The 12,032-nt window shown below is 44.3% G+C and overlaps 1 protein-coding gene across 8 annotated transcripts in view; it reads right to left on the bottom strand.

The window, feature by feature from the left end:
- PITPNM2 (phosphatidylinositol transfer protein membrane associated 2) overlaps positions 1 to 12,032 on the bottom strand; it is a 1,082,174-nt gene that overhangs the window by 156,034 nt on the left and 914,108 nt on the right. The gene's annotated exons all lie outside the window — the stretch shown is intronic.

The raw sequence follows: 12,032 nt of genomic DNA, 5'->3' as shown, positions 1-12,032 counted from the left end.
TGTGGTGCTGCCTTTTCCCCTTAAAAATGTAGCACACTATCGGCCGTATGTTTCTGTAGAATATATTTTCCGTAAGTTAATAAGGCTTCCATACCATGTTGAGGGAACAAAACTTTACTCCGTAGAGGTGAACATACCTTTTATTGTATCACCCCAGTGATAAATATCACAAAAAGAGATTAGCGCATAGGCTTTCGGACCTCAAAGGTCCAATCTTTCGATACAAATAATCTGAATTGCCATTACCTAGCAAAGGAAAGATGGGAGAGGAATTGTAAGGGGGATGTGAGCTCACATTTGTAACGGTTCACAAACTCTTGGGAATGCATAAGTGTTTGTGAAAGTAATTAAAGGTTCTTACTAATATGCCTGTAGGAAGTCTATGTTGAATTGTGTTTTATGGCAGGAACAGAGAAGTCTTTACTGACTTCAAATTTCAGCAAGTTGAGCTCCCTACCCCGAAGTGACAAAGTCTTTTCATCATTACATTCATAATGGCTGGGTAGAATCCAGAATACTACAAAACACAGCTTCTCATGTAATATGTCATGAACCCATAATCTAATTTAGACCATCATTTCTAGGGGTAATGTTTTGATTTATCTGACCTGAATGGCAATCTCTTTAGAGTCCACCTCAAAGACTAGTATCTTTAAACTTTGTACAGTTTATCTGTTCCTACCTCTTCCCTTGTTTCAATGTTATTTTACACTTCTTGCATATAAAATCCTCACAACCCATAGGGTTAAGTACGCTTCTTATAGGTACTTATAATTAGTAAATAAGCCGTTATTAGGTCGAGCCTAGCACAACGTGCATGCGCTGGTCTAGGAAAACGACCTCTTGGAATCACTCTGGACTTTTCACACGCTCGTGCGTGTGTTTTCTTTTCCTGCATTATTTCAATTGGTCTTTGCGTGTGTCTTTCTAAAAAGACAGCACACAATTGGGCAAAGGCAGCTGCATGTCCCACCTTTCCCATTAAATGTATCCGCCCACGGCCTATAGTTACGAGCAGGGGCGCCATCATGACTCACCCACTTGACCAAACTGTATGATCGTCAGCAAATCACTTTATTGGTCTATACCCTAGGGGCCTTGCATATTAAAATTCAGAACATTTTGACATCGGGTAGCCTTTGCCCTCCATCGACCTTTTATTATAGCTGGACATGTGTGTCACCATTGTGTAGAATGTATAGGTTTTTAATACTGATGCTGCAAAGATGAGCACTGTGCTTGAAGGTCTCTACCCTGAACTCTCCGGATTTATATTCCAGTACATTGCTCCTCGGGGTGTGCTTCTCCTTCAACAGTTGCTGTTGCTAGGACAGACTACCCATTACATGTTCAACAGATGAATTGAACATCATCTTCCTGCTCCCACTGCTACAAGCCACGTAAGGATGGAGTGGGGGGGAAGGGTGGCAATACATTTCAGGTAAGAATAAAACTGCACATTACAAAACATTCTATCCCTGCTAACTAGGCCTAGACGAAATTTTAATTACGCCAGAGGAATTGGAATAATTTTAGTAATTGCGTGTTACTCTTTTGATGTAAAATTACCAAAAATTACGTGATTATGCCCGTGTGCGTAAGGTATAGGAGCAACACGTTTTCCGTGTGTGAGCACCTGCTGACTGCTGCGGTTTGTGTTCTGTTGCATTTTGAGCTATTTTTCTTACTGCAAAACACATTCTGTGGTTGATTTTAGGTGTGGGGAAAACAGCAATAAATGTCGAGTTACGCTCCTCGCGTAATTCTGTTTAATCTTGTATAATTTTGCCATAATTTTGTATAATTAAGCTACAGCAAATTCTGCGAGTTACGCCCACCCCTAATGATAACAACTTGAAATGTACCACCTGTAAACGTAGGATCTGAAGCCCGCCCTTGAATCCCAAACAGGCAAAAGGAAAAATCAAGGGAGGGCGAGAGTCCTTAAATGACATCTGAAAAGTGGGATGACAGCCGGTAAATCTGCTTTCAGCGCAAAATTCATCTATGCTTCAGATAAGAATAAAGTGTGCTGTAGGAATTGTAGTTTTGACCTAATTGAGGGGAAATGGAGGGGTTAGGCTTTGGTGGGGGGTGAGTTACAGGAGGGAGGGGGCAAGTGTTTGCCTATAGACCAATGTTTGGGATGTGCTTAAGATGTCTCCACTACAGCTTTTTGTGCCTTATCAGAAAGTATTACAGAGATGTACTTGAGGGAACTACTCAATTATTGTGTGGTATATGGACTGAAAAGGCAATAGAGTGTTGACTAGAAAAGAGTGGTGGACGGCTTTTATAGATTACCCCTGTCCAAGAGACCTGAGTGTGTTTTGGGAACAGTTCAGAATAATTCAAAACTTTAAAGCCAACTTGTTCCGTGCTCCCCCTGGCATAGCCCCCTAAAATGTACTTTGAGATCCTCAATTATGCACCAACTCAATGCGGTCCTTTTGACCTCAAAAGCAATGCTTGGCCTATGACCTCCATGTGTTATGTGTATTGCTAAAACGCACTATCATCTGCGAGGGTATCCTGCCTCCGAGCAGGTGTGTTTACCAAGCCCTGCCTATGATAGGATGAGTAATTGAAAAAACAGGTTGTATTCTTCTTGCAGAATTCAAGAAGAGAGGAGGAGCCTCTGATGTGTTGTGGGAGGTCGTTCCGCGCTTTATGAGCAATGTTAGTGAACGATCGTCAGGCCTGATGCATGCATGGACTGTGTGTGAGTAGGAGTCTTGCAGAGTGCAGGTGTCTGGATGGTTCGTGGAAGGAGATGCGACTGTTCAGGTAGGTAGGTCCTAAGTTGTGTAGTGCCTTGAATGTATGTGTTTGAGGCGCTTGAAATGAGCATGTTTGTGTATCGCATGAGAGAAAACTCAACTCTGTGCTGAGATCCTTTGCAATTGCAGATGTGGGCCATCAGGATCCTCCATCTAGTGCTTGGAAGAATCTGGGGCCTAAGTTGTACACCCTCCTTGTACAAGAAATCAAGTATGCCTGGGTACCCAATGTTCTGTAGTACCTAGAGGCACAAATATGAAATGCACACAATTTGACAATAACATTCTTGTCAGTTTTTACCTGTTGTAACCGGGATGGGTACGTAATTTGCTAATGGTCAACTAATGCCCAACGTGAAATTCCGTTTCAAGTGAAAACAGAAGTGCAATATTTGTAATCAGGTTATAAGTAGAGAAATAAGAGAATACACTAATGGCAGCTTCTAGTCTGCCAATTCTAAGCCCAGTTTACCTTGGTGGTGTCTCATTACACTTCGAGTCACCCACACATGCTTCACAGATTGAGTATATGGGTGTTCCAACAGTAAGGCCAGCATGGGAAGTCGCAAAGGACAGCACTAACAGGAGGGCATCAGATTACTTCTATGAGCATGAAACATGCCTTCACTGCCAGCAAAGAAGAATGAATAAGTCATTGATTGGGTCCTGAACACAGGAGGACTGATCAAGAGAATGAAGATCTAAAAACCGGCCAAAGCCACGGAAAGCCCAGGAGGGCTGGGGCGCCCAGGTCAGTGCCCATTAGGAGACAACGGCCTATTGCTAGATTTTTCCACGTGGCTGTAGACCACAGTTTACTCTGTTATAAAAATACCCAATTCCCAAAAAAGGGAGCTGCATCGGCTCTGCTCCTTATAAAATAAACAATGGGTTTGGAACAAGGCTGGCCCAGGCCAATGGGAAACAGCAGAATCGGCAGAGTAAATCAGCATTCGCTGTCTATGGGAACAAGTTGTCTTAAGTTGACTCCTATAACTGTGCTCTTTAAACACGAAGTGCAAATTGGCTCCATTGTGGCTGCGAGGGCCGATTTACGAGGAACCGTAAGGGCCTCGACTCTCTTTTAATGGAGACATAAAACTCTTGCACCAGCCCCATTCAGTTCTCTCTCTCTCCTTCAGAGGTCAGGACACTTGAGAAGCCATGACGTGGGTTTTTCGAAGGGTAAGCCAAATACAAACACATTCTAGTTACGGGTCATAAATCACAGTTTTTAAATATTTCTATGAATGAATGCAGACAGTGAAAACAGTTTCCTTTTGTACGATTTTCACTACTGTCAATCATGAGTGCTAGGTCAATAGCTGTGCAGACTGACAGGCAGGGGGGGAAAACAATATGAAAAACATTGCCTACTGAAGCTTAAATACCTGCAGTAGTACATCGGGTTAACTTGTTTTACAATGCAAATGTTTTCAGATGACAGCATTGAACTATAAATTCCGAAAACATTGGAAATTCAAATACGAGTAAGAATTTGTTTGTTAAACAGATGTGGAAATATACTCAATGCAACTTCATTTTTTTACACTATGCCCAAAATAAAAATACATAAATTCAGATAAAATTAACAGAAAATAAATATGAATAAATATAGACAGACATGTAAAATATATATATAAAACAAGGAGCCCCAATAATAAATGACAGAGGAAATTTTGTGGCCACGTGTCTGGCACAGGACAGTTTGATTTTGGCTGAAACGCCGCCAGCGTCTCATCTGGGAAGTCTAAGGTACAAGCAGTGAATTGCTGTAGAGAGGATAAAACTATATCACTAAACTTCAAAGCATGTCATTTTTTTAGTGGTGTAAAACACTTTCTCCTTTCATTATAAGAAATGGAAAAAGTAAGCCGTGCTCACACTCAAGGTATTGCAATACTCCAAAAGAGTTTCGCATATTTCCGCAATGCCTACATAATAATAGTACATGTACTTTTTGTCTACTTTTCAAATTTAAAAAAAAATAGAACTAAGGCAAAATCAGTTTGCACCATTCTTTATTATATAAACAGCAAAAATAGTGCACATCTTATAAATTCATTGAAAAGCTTTATACAGCATGGAACGTCACCATGGGGCGAATACAAAAAGGCATAAAAAGGTGCCACATCTTATCAAACATTTCTATTGAACTTTTAAAGGTGATTTGATGCTTTTCCTAGACTTTCACAATGACCCTTAACCATGTCTCACTGAAAAGTATTTTACCACACTCAGCTCAGAAGAATTGTTCTTTCCAAACATGCCACACTTTTTATGATTAGGAATCGGCAAAGTCTCAACCTTCGTGAAGTATTCTTCAGAACTAGCAAGCTTTGCAATATCAGGAATGGTTGCAAAGTTTAAACTGTGACGAAAATTTAGGAAATGTAAAGAAACCTCAGCAAAAACTCACCTGTAGTGGAATAATTCTCTTGTAAAAAATATTTTGCAAGGGAATTCTTCTGAAACTGAAGCTCTTAAAAATTTGTAAAACTTTGCCACCTACATGAAATGAGAAATGTGTAAACTTTGCAAAACGTAGCAGGCATTATATGTCACCCACCTTTATGTATGTAAAATATGTCATGGAGTTTCTAAAAGCATCCTTAAATGAACAGCTCACTTTCCATCTTCAATGCATGTTCAGACTCGGAATCTATTCTTCCTGAGGCCTACTCCAAGCAGTTAATCATGTAAAGTATTTCATCAGGGCTGAAAAGTTCCTGGAATCAGTGTTTAGCACTGGTAGGGGTGCCTAGAGTGAAAGAACATACGATATTGCCGTTTATGTGATTTTTAGAATTTCATTGATATTAAATCGGTGATCCTTAATGCTCTTTCTTAAATTCACTTATGGAGACAGCAAGACCGCTTTGTGTTGCAAGAGAGTTCCAGATCTTAGGGGCATTACTGGAGAAAGAGAGCGTCTAGGTGACTTTTACTTAAATTCTGGAATTTCTAGAAGGCCAAAGAGAGATTTACTTCTAAAGATTTTGCTTCCAGTAGAAACAGTGAGGATCTGTAATAGGTTTTCTGGAGCGGCCATTTGTAAAACCTTGAGACGCCTGCTGGCTTACACATCCTGCCTGCTTGAAGTAGCAGCGCTTTCAGAAGCCAGAGCTGGGATGGATTCCACATATGAGCAGTGCTGGCCAAGTTGGGACATGATGACTGTCCTTATGCTCACACGATTTCCCAGCAGCCACTTATAATTGTCAACTATGACCACCTCCTGGATGGTCACTGCCTGGAACTGTTAATTCAGGCCCAGATTTCGCTGGTGACCAGAACACTGAAATAGGCTCATGCTTTTAATTCTAAGAAAATATGCATATTGGGGTTCATCAATACACACTCTTTGAATTGGCCAATTGTTTTAATGTGCCAAGGCTCTCCTTCTAAGAAAACATTTAGCCTCAATCATGCAGAAACAAAAGGTTTCATGAAATGTCAACTGTACACATTTAATGTATTTACTGATAGTTGAAATTTATATGAGATGATTCATATAAAAAAGTGACAAGGGGTGATAATCTTTTAATGATTAACAGTTGATTACCAGTGTATCATTTAAGTTTTTTTATTTTTTTTTTGTTTATCAATTATTTTATTGGCATAAACTGAGTACCAAAAAAGAAATATCTGCAAATCCAAGGACTTGCAGGTCCAGCATAAATCCATAGTAAGATAAAAATGCTGTTTGTGATACATGTAGCAATACCAAACGTTAGTAAAATATAAGAAAGGAAGAAAAAAGATGGACAGGAGTGAGAAAATAAACCATAGATGTACTGAAGCACAGAAAAGAAAGAGGACAATGTCGTAGAATACTGATCTTGGCAGCTGCAAGGGCAGTGAGAAGAAAACAACGAAAATAGCGGGTCAGCTCGGAAAGGTCCGATAAGTCATGGAAGAGAATTAGGGGGCCGGAAGTGGCAAGGGCAACTCCATGGACGTCCGGAGCATAGACACCACTGCTGTCCAGAAGGGTTGAATGGCAGGACAATCCGATAATATAAGAGTTATATCACAGGGTGCGTGATCGCATCGCCAGTAGGCAGAGTGAGGGACAAACCCAGCAACCTGAAGCTGTGTCGGGGTCCAGTGCCAGCTCTGAAGAATCTTAAATAGACTGAACTTCATCCATGCTTCCTGGACTACCCATTCCAGGGCTTCCAAGAGTAGATTCTACCCAGTCCTTCTCATCATATTCCATGTGCAGGTGAGTCTGCCAGGTCATCCTGAGGCAAGCCAATTGTGGCTGGGAGTAGAGGTGGCGAACGGAGGAATGTAGAACCCGGGCATCACACATTTAAACTGGCCCCAAGTGTTAAGGTAAGAGAGCACCGGGGAACAGGGGATGGTCCAGGGATGAGGACTCAGTTTGCTCAGCAGCAAATTATGTAAATGTGTATAATGCCATTTCTGTTGCAGCAGGCCAAATTCGTCCTGTAGCCTCTCAAAATACTGGAGTTCGCCATCAGAAATCAGGTGCATGAGCGTCAGAATCCCTGCTCTATGCCACCGGCCCTAGTCAAGCATGGCCTCCCTATGCGAATATCAGTATTGTTCAAGGGGGAGTCTTGTCATGGAGATGCGCATCAACTGAGTAGAACTTATGAGCCTATATCTAGGTGGCGTACATGGCTTTCTGCATAGATTTGGGGGATACAGCGGCCTGGCCAGGATGAAAGAGGACCGATAGTCCCAACAAGGCATCTTGGAGTCTGCGTTAATGGGGTGTCTTGGACCCGAGGATGCATGTACGCCATTTGTGCCAAGTGTAAGGCTAGGCAATAAAGCTCCACAGAGGGCAAGCCCAGTCCTCGTGCTGATCTATGGGCAATAAGCTTCCGAATTGTTAAGCAAGGTCTCGCTGAACCCCAGATGAAGGCCTTAAGGGTCTTGCCTATCTGACAGGGGTCGAGAGGAGTATTAGTTAGCGAAGGAAGCCCAAAACATACATGATTCAGCGGAGGATAACCATTTTCACTGCTGGGGTCCGTCTCCAGAGAGAGAGATTCAGGTGGGACCACTTTGCGAAGTCCATTTGCATCTGCTCTATAAGTGGGTCCAGGTTATTCGCCACCATGCGCTCCAGGCCTCTGTTAACTAGGACGTTCAAGTACCTAAGGTGGGAATTCTTCCACTGGAATGGATAACCGGCGATGTCGGCACATGTGGTGATTTGCGACAGCGACAAGGCCTCGCGCTTTCCCCTGTTCACCTTGTAGCTGGATATTGATGTGAAAGCGTCAATTATCTCTAGCACCACTGGAATGGAGGAAGGTAAGGCTGACAGGATGAGTAAAATGTCATCTGCATATAAATACAGTGTCGAGGGACTTCCGGTCGTGGTGATACTTATGATTTGGTCTGACTGGCATAGGGACGCCTTCACAGGCTCTATCACAAGGAGAAATAGATGGGGGGAGAGTGGGCAACTCTGACGGGTGCACTGCAGACTGGGGCAGGATCAGAAACAAAACCCCCACAACTGACCTGTACTGAGGCAGAATCATAAGCCACCTCACTCTGGAGATGAAGTCATCACCAAGGCCAAATTTCTGGAGTGCGGCAAACAGGAAGTCCCATTCTATCTTACCAAAGGCCTACTCGGCATCCAACAACAGCACCAATGCCTCATCCGGAAGATCTGTTCTTAGCCAGACCGCATTAGCTAACGTGCAAAGATGATTACTGGATGGGTGGCCTGGTGTACTGCTCGATTTTTCCGGTCTTATTGTGTTGAAGGGTGATTTAGGTGACTTCAGTCTCTTCCCATTCAAGTCTAAGGGTTAGAGTAGTGTATAGAGCCTATTTATTAGGCACTTCGACATGATCCTGTGTTCTTCCCCATAGATCAGGGTTTGCATATACATCCTAGGGGATAGATTCGTTAGCATTAGGGGTAATCTGTTCTGTAGTGAGGGTATTTCATGGAGCCGTGCTGAATTCAGGCCTGGTAGGCCTTAAACGGGAGAGACTCCATCTTTCCTCCTGCTCTGGCAGCTCGGGATGTTTCTAGGTCATAGGCAGTGTTTTAGTTAGGAGGTGTTATTCGCTTGGAGAGAACCGGTTCAGGCCGGCCCTTATCGAAGGATTGTATTTTTCTTCATGCCGAAGACACTACATCAGGCCGGCCGGCTGGGAACGTGTCCTTGGCACGGGGAGGTACAAGAATTTGGTGGGCGGCAGGTTACGGGCTGGAATTTTCCATGAGGAAATGCACGTCTATATTAGTAAAAGTTTGAGGCAGATACTGGCACTTGCTTCTAGTCCATGGGCGGCACCTGGCCGTTAGTAGTAAAGCTGCTACTTATTCCAGGGAAGACAGATGACAAACTTGGAGGTGGAGAAAAACCGAGAAATAGATATTCCAAAGAGAAGAGAGTAGCCGATGAGGAAGAGGTCCCAGTGACTCGGAGAGGGAGACGGGAGTAAACCCGTGATTGCGGAGGTGTGACTTCCAGGCGAAGCCGAGGCGCAGACGAGAAGGGAACCTAGATGACCATTGAGTGCAGGCTACATACGACCAAGGTGATGTCAACCCCTTACTATTAGAGTGTACAACTCAATCTTTCACTTTTCTTTGCAGGTTATGTGATATGTATTATGTTCCGTGAGTGTGTATGTAATAACTAAATAAAGTAGTAAAGCAATATGTGCTACGTGTTCTTGTGTAAGAGGGTAACCTATTCTTCTAGTCAGCTGTGACTTGACATGGACAGATGTTAATCCTGATCAGGTAGGTGGTAACTGAATAAGGGAGAAAGGAGCCCTTCGAACTGGGGAACAAGTTGTGCTCAACTAGCTGTCTTTGTGTGATCTGATATATAGTAACACTGATTCCCTTGTTGTATGTCGTGGTAACTATAGGATGAACTCGTGTTAAGGCTGCCGTCTGGGCAGGAAGTCCTGGGTCCGTTTGGGACTGCGAGGCTGTGACTGCCGTCTGGGCAGGAAGTCTGTGGCTGCCGTCTGGGCAGGAAGTCCTGGGTCCGTTTGGGACCGCGAGGCTGTGACTTGTCTAAGGCTGCCGTCTGGGCAGGAAGTCCTGGGTCCGTTTGGGACCGCGAGGCTGTGGCTGCCGTCTGGGCAGGAAGTCCTGGGTCCGTTTGGGACCGCGAGGCTGTGGCTGCCGTCTGGGCAGGAAGTCCTGGGTCCGTTTGGGACCGCGAGGCTGTGGCTGCCGTCTGGGCAGGAAGTCCTGGGTCCATTTGGGACCGCGAGGCTGTGGCTGCCGTCTGGGCAGGAAGTCCTGGGTCCATTTGGGACCGCGAGGCTGTGACTGCCGTCTGGGCAGGAAGTCTGTGGCTGCCGTCTGGGCAGGAAGTCCTGGGTCCGTTTGGGACCGCGAGGCTGTGACTTGTAGGTCTTGGTATATATAGTAGGAATTCCCTGTCCTTAGGTGGTACATATATGTGGTTATTTAGGTGTGAATAGGCCCTAGGGAGGGGGTAACGTTCTGGTTTGGGTTAGAGAGGCTCTGCTGAGCGGGTTCTATCTGATCCGAAAACCCAAGCAGAACATTTGGCGTCACGAACCGTTTACGAAACCTGTGTGCGTTGTGGTTGTCTTGTGTTTGCTTTCGGCGCGTGCGTGGTTTTGTTTGCATTTTATTTTTGTATATTTGTGTGTATAGTTTTTATTTTTCTTCCTTCTTTTCTTTCTCTTCTTTTCTTCTTTTTCCTTTTTCACGATGTTTTCTAGAAGGTCTAAATCTACTTTTAAGTTGCCCGTTGATATTCCCGGATGGGATTCAACGCCTTATGAAGCCTTGGCCCGTGAGTGGGCTGATTCTACTGGTTTGAGTGAGAATTGGAATTCTTCTTTGGAGCTGGCAGAGCCGGCTGATGTGATTGCTTGTTTGCAGAAGGCACCCGTATCGAAGGGTGAGGAGATTCCCATTTTGGGGCGCAGAGGTTGGATTCTTTTGTCTGCATACAGGATTCTGCATGAGAGACTGTTGAAGCTACAGATATCTCTTAAAGATGTGGAAGCGCACTTTGTTGAGATTCAGAATTCTCATACTTTGTTGCGGTGTCAAAATAAGTTGCTTGCTGATAAACTTGAGACTTACCAAACTATTGCCGAACGGGCGGCTGTGCGAATTGCTCGTTATAAATACAAGAACAGGCGCGGTCGGGTTTCGACGCGAAAGGTGCGTCTGGTCGTGGCGACAGCCGGGCTGGATTGGAATCCTGATGAATGGGATGGTAATATCTGGAACTCGACTGATTCTTGTTCCTCGGGTGAGGAGTCTGCCAAGCGCAAGTCTTCTCGCTCCCGCCATGATTGTAAGTCTGCTTCTCGCACCTTTGATGGTGCACCCCGTGATTACGCTCGTTCTTCGAGTGGGATCAATGCTTCTTACACTGATTGTCCCTCTACGAGTACTGATCAGGCTCCTTGTGATGCTCGTCCCGCGGTTTCTGCGCATCCAGTTTTCCGTCGGAAGTTGCAGCAGTCTCCCAATGCTCCGCAGGGTATTTCTTTGGACTGTTTAGAAGACTTTACTCAGCAGGAAATTAGTGATATTTTGCAGCGATTTCGGCAGCGAGCTGGTGAGTCCTTGCTCACATGGATGGTGCGCCTTTATGAACTGGGCGCTGCTGGTATTATGTTGGATACTGGCGATTGTTTAAAGTTCTGTTCCTTGAGTTTGGATTCTACTGTGCAGGATCATTTTCGTAACTATAATGGTGTTGGTCAGATTTCTTTACTCCAATTGGCGACTGAGGGTTGTAATCTAAAATATCCTACTGAATCTGACTGGCCTGTGAATGACAAGCCGTGGTATACTTTGCGTGATGCTGCTCAACGTCTCAAAGAGGAGGTGATGAAAACGGCAATTTTTCTGGGTACTGCTGACAGGTTGCTTGATGGTTCATTGACATCTTCTGTGCGGAACCGTATCATTCGATCTTCCCCTGTTGCCTATAAGCAGGTCATGATGACTTTATTGATTAATCAGACTGGTAACGTATTATCTACGGTTTTGGAATCGGTGCGCCAACTCGGTGAGTTGGGTGAGTGGTTTAAACCTGAACGTCAGTCCCGGCCTGACACTCGTACTCCTGGTGAAAATAAACTTACTAGACGTGATATTTTTTCTGGTCTTCTGGCTGATGGTGTGCGGAGGGAGGACATTGATGGTGAGACTACCGCTCGTTTGTGGGAGTTGTTTCGCAAACGTGGCTTGGATCGAAAGGAGGGTGCCCGGCGTGTTCGGACCACTGAGTG

The sequence above is a fragment of the Triturus cristatus genome, chromosome 11, assembly GCF_964204655.1.
Source record: "Triturus cristatus chromosome 11, aTriCri1.1, whole genome shotgun sequence".
Classification (NCBI taxonomy): domain Eukaryota; kingdom Metazoa; phylum Chordata; class Amphibia; order Caudata; family Salamandridae; genus Triturus; species Triturus cristatus.
This window is presented reverse-complemented; position numbering and strand designations above follow the sequence as displayed.